This window comes from Lipotes vexillifer, unplaced genomic scaffold, assembly GCF_000442215.2.
Source record: "Lipotes vexillifer unplaced genomic scaffold, Lipotes_vexillifer_v1.1 scaffold966, whole genome shotgun sequence".
In the NCBI taxonomy this organism is placed as follows: domain Eukaryota; kingdom Metazoa; phylum Chordata; class Mammalia; order Artiodactyla; family Lipotidae; genus Lipotes; species Lipotes vexillifer.
The window spans coordinates 309,956-315,082 of record NW_006795769.1 but is presented as its reverse complement, the minus strand read 5'-3'; positions in this window follow the sequence as shown (position 1 = coordinate 315,082).

The following is a 5,127-nucleotide window of genomic DNA, read 5'->3' as shown; positions in this document are numbered from 1 at the left end:
TCGTTGAACAGGTGGCCCGGGAAGAGCCCTGAGCGGGTGAGGTGGGCGCTGGGGAGGTGGAGGGACAGAGGGGGCAGGGCCCAAGGGGGGGCAAAGAAGCACAGATGTGCGTGTCAGGCGGTGACGAGAAGACACAGTAGCCAGCAGGACTGGACGCATCCAGGAGGCCCCGCCCCCCCGACCCCCTCACGCCCAGGCCTGGGCCAGCTCCCTGAGCCCCAGACAACCCTGCTCAGCGACCCTCAGCTCCCCCTTGCCTGGGGTGGGGTCCAGGCCCCAGCTAGTCGCGACCTCACAGTGGCTCTGCCCCTCTGTTATCAGGTCACTGAGGTGTCTTCCCGGTCCCCTCCAGGGCACACCTGCAGGGCGGGGCCCTGGTCTCAGTCCTGGGAGGGGAAACGTGGCCACGGATGCCTAGGGACCCTCCATCTTGCCAGCCGGACTCTCCCATACTGCTTTCTTGGGCATGGAAATCCACAGCAGCATCTTCTTTCTCTCTTTGTCCTGGCTGCTGGAGAGCTCAGGATAAAGGCAATGGTTCAAGTGCAAAAACTCTCCCTCCATAGGTTCAGGAGTATTTCTCTTTTTTTGGCCTAAATAAATCCAGGGTGGGGACTTCCCTGGTGGTCCAGTGGTTAAGAATCCGCCTGCCAATGCAGGGGACACAGGTTTGATCCCTGGTCCAGGAAGATCCCACATGCCACAGGGCAACTAAGTCCATGCACCACAACTACTGAAGCCCGCACACTCTGGGGCCTGAGTGCCGCAACTGCTGAGCCCATGTGCCACAACTACTGAAGCCCACACACCTCGAGGCTGTGCTCCGCAACGAGAGAAGCCACTGCAATAAGAAGTCCGAGCACCGTAACAAAGAGTAGCCCCCGCTCGTTGCAACTAGAGAAAGCCCGCGCACAACAGTGAAGACCCAGAGCAGCCAAAAAAAAAAAAAAAAAAAAAAAAATCCAGTGTGAAAAACGTGTGTTTTCTCAGCAGAATTTTTTTTTTTTCCTGGCCACACTGCATGGCATGTAGAATCTTAATTCCCCGACCAGGGATCAAACCCACACCCCCTGCCTTGGAAGCGCGGAGTCTTAACCCACTGGACCGCCAGGGAAGTCCCTCTCAGCAGCTTAAAGCTCAAACCTGCACAGCAGACGTGCCTGGTGCCTACTCCCCCAGATGCACTTTCCTTCTGTCTCAGCCCCAAGGTCCAGATAAGGACCCAAGCTCCCGCAGCCCAGCAGGGCCACCGCGCAGTCTGTGCCCTCATCCGAGCTGGGCTGGGGGCAGGGCGGCTCTGAGCCAGCCCGTGTTCTTTAAGCCCGGCCAGCCCCCAAGCCCCAGATCCTGTCCCGTCCCCACACAAGTACACAGGCCACCTGCCTGCACAGGTGAGGACCTAGGGACTTAGCCCTGAGCTGCCCCCTAGGAAGTGGCATTCCGTGCAGCGGTGAGCTCCCTGCTCCTGAAGGCTTTGAGTCGAGGCCACCAGTGTCCGAGACATCAGCGGAGCTGCAGTGACGAGTGCTGCTGGGCTCGGTGAAGTGTGGCCCTGAGGGCGGTGGCCCTGACTCCTGGCATCCCACAGGACTAGCTGAGGTCCGCCCTACCTGGGTGCTCCCAGAGGGCAGGGCCCTGGGTTCGAGGGGGCTGGCTAGGGGCTTGGTGGGCCCGGGGCCTGACAGGCGTCCCAGGGAAGATGGCCGTGCTCAGGGCACCGTCAATGGGCCGTTGTGCTCCACTATTCCTGCCCACCTGGCAGGACAGATGTGCCCTTGCCGGCCCGCTCCAGCTCCAGCTGGCAGCAGCTGGCAGCCGCACACGGCCAGGGGCTGGTGCGCATCCTGGGGGCTCTGGGAGCCCCGCCCAAGCAGAGAGTGAGCCCTGCACTCTGCCACCCCTGCACCCGGCCAGCTGTCCTCAAGGCCACACTCCCAGCCATGGCAGGAGGGCAGGCGGTGGCAGACTAGAGCCTCACAGCTGCTCCTGGCCTGAGCAGCCCTTGCCTTTTCCTGGGTCTGCAGGTCCTGATTCTCTGGGGCCAGAGCTCTCCTGTCCCAGCTTGAAACCCCCTCCAGCAGCCCCAGAGCACCTCCACAAATGCTGGGTTGGGCAGGGGCTTGAGAGACTTGGCCAGCCCCTGGCGCCCCAGCACCTCGGGCTCCCCACCTTGGATAAGGGGGTCCCAGTAGTCTGGGACTGAGGATAGAGCCCTGGGGGGCAGCACTAAAGACCTGGGGGTGGGGGCAGGGTGGGGTGGGTGAAGGAGGGACTGGCTGAGATCCCCGGAGCAGAACAGACCCTTTTCCAGGGCTGGTCTTGGTAGCTGAACCCACCCTTGGCCACAGGTTTCCAGTCCGTGGGTGGGGTCAGCCATGTGGAGAGGGGCAGGGGCCTAGGCCACAGCTACGGCAGCATGACTAGTAATGTCTGCCAGGGAACAGGCTGGCACATAGGGGTGGCACGCATGCCATATAACTGCCACCCCCCCGGGATGGTTTCTGGTCCCCCAGATCTAACCCTCTAGGGTCACAAATACACACCCCTGAGACCTCAAAGGCTCTGTCCCAAGGGCCCCTGCCCAGATTCTCCCTGGCCAGGGTCTCTGAGTCAGTCCACCTCATTCTGGGGGAGCCAGCTCTGGGCTGAGGGGCCTCCAGGGGACTCTGGCAGAGGACAGCGTGCAGGGTCTGACCCCATGGGAGCGATCTCTCCAGGGCTGAACTGCAGGGGGTGCAGGAAGGGTCTGAGGCCAGCCCCTCCCCTGCGTGTCTGGTCACCTCGACCTATGCATCGCCCCTTTACTGTCCCCGTTTCATAAACACGCTTGAGGCCACTCACCAAGTGCCAGCAGAGCACCTCCGGGACGGGAAGGGTGGGGCTGTGGGTGACCAGAGGCGCGACGCGGGAGGGCGGCAGGTGGTCACAGGCCTGGCTCCCTGCTCCTGAGGGCCATCTCGGGGCTGCGGAGGACTGAGCCGAGAGGCCCCAGGGAGGGGGCTGACCCCGTCGAGTCTCCACCTGCCCAACCAGCCAGATTTCTGGCACTACCAGTTCTGTGAGCTCTGGTTCTGGAATCCTTTAAGCAAGTTACGAGGAGAACAGTGCCTGGGCCCTGTGCACGTGTGTGAGCGCACGTGTCTGTGTGTGTGTGCGGGGGAACACATCTTAGCGGAAGGATCGCCGCTCTGAGCCCCCAGGTCCTGCGACGCTGGGCGGCCAGGGGCCTCCCGGGAGTGGTGAGGGCGCTGCAGAGTCACAGGGAGCCTGGGCAGGGTCAGCCTGTGAGCGGAGCTGGACGGTGGCCCTGCCGCCCGCCTGGGATCCCTGGAGGGGCTGCCTTAGCTTGCAGGCTAGACAGGGTGAGGGCAGGGATGGGGGCAGGGTGGGGAGGGATAGTTGAGGCTACACCAGCTCTTGGTTTTGAAGATTTGCTGCTTTCCCCACCCTCAGCGGGACGGGTGAGGCCAGGGTGCATGGAACGGGAGGCCAGGCCAAGCGCGCGGGGCTGCAGCCACCCCAGCAGGGTTTGCAGCCAGCCCCCTCCCCTGGCCAGCCGTGGTGGAGTCTGTCCCCCAGCGCCATGTGGCTGTGAGGACAGAAAGTGGGGGGCCCCAAGTCAGGGAGTAGTGGTGGCGCCCGGCAGGGCAGCGGCTGCAGCTTTTCTTTCTCTGCGACCTGGGGCCCAGGACTCCTCACCCCGGTGGGGCTGGCCTCAGGGGCGGGCGCCTGGACCTCGGCCCTGACGAGCCTGTGATGCTACACCTGCGGCCCTGGCCCCCGGTGGGAGAACCCTTGAGCACCAAGGCGAGCCCCAAGGCCAAGCCCCTGGGGACTTCGCTGAGGGCAAGCGTTATTGGAGGGGACTTGGCCAGCGCAGGGCAGGGCAGGGAGTCTGGGAGGAGCAGGAAGTCATGGCCACAGGCGTGCAGAGCAGCGGCCCTTCTGGATCTGCTGTGTGCCCCAGGGTGGGCCGCCGCCCTCTCTGAACCTAGGAGATTCCCGCTACCTGAGATCATTCATCTCCTTAGCCCCAGGGATCCAAGGGCCCAGGGGGTGGGGGGGAGGTCTTGCCTGAACTGGCCCGGTTGGCCACCCTTTGTGGGCTAGTCTGGAGTCTAGCCCATGGGAGCGATCTCTCCAGGGCTGAACTGCAGGGGGTGCAGGAAGGGTCTGAGGCCAGCCCCTCCCCTGCATGTCCAGTCACCTATGGATCACACCTATGGCTGAACTGAGCTAGCCTGGAGTCTGCAGTGGCCAAAGGCTGCCCTTGGCCAGGTCAGGGGCCTGTGGGCATGGGGACGCCCAGAGCCCTGAGCAGAGGTTGTCAGCTAAAGTGGAAGACCCAGTCCATGCCCCCAGGGCGCACACACGCGTGAGTGCACACATACATGTAGACACATGTGCGCCAGGCTCGGCCTGGGTCCAGGCTGTGCTGGGATCTGAAGCCCCTGCCCTCGCTGGGTGCGTGCTCGGGCAGGTGTGGGGAGCCTGCCCAGCCTTGCTCTGATCCAGTTTCCCAGGCTCGGCCTGGCCCTCGGTGCCTGGGCAGGCAGGCGGGTGGCGCCGGCAGGGGAGCTAGCTGGGCTGGTCGGCAACATAGAGGCCTGGGGCCCACGGCAGCTTGATGGGGGCACCCACTGGCTCGACGGGTTGAGGGCTCAGACCCAGGCTGCTCCCTGGGAAACCGTGCGCGCGCACGCGCGCGCGCACACACACACACACGCTCACGTGCAGATGTGTGCGAGTGTCTGTGTGCATGTGTGAAAAGCCCTGAAGGCTCCAGGCCACAGGGGGAGGACCTGTGTGGTAGGGGATGCTACTGCCTCACTCAGGCCGCCTCCAGGCCCACCTGTGTCCTACCCTTGCGCCTCGACCTCCGGCTGTGGTCACCCACTGTGCTGCCCACCCGGTCTTCTACCTGGGGATGAACCGAACCATGGTCCAAAGATCAAGCCCTGTGGCCTTCCACTACTGGTGTTGCAGGGTGCTTCCTTGCCACCCACTCCTGGAGGCCAGTCATGGCCCAGTCAGAGACCGGGACCCTAGGGGGTCATGGATTTGGGGCTAAGCCAGAGAGCCACAAGTCCTTGGAAGGCCTCCAAAGATGTCCTGGAGGAGGGCGGG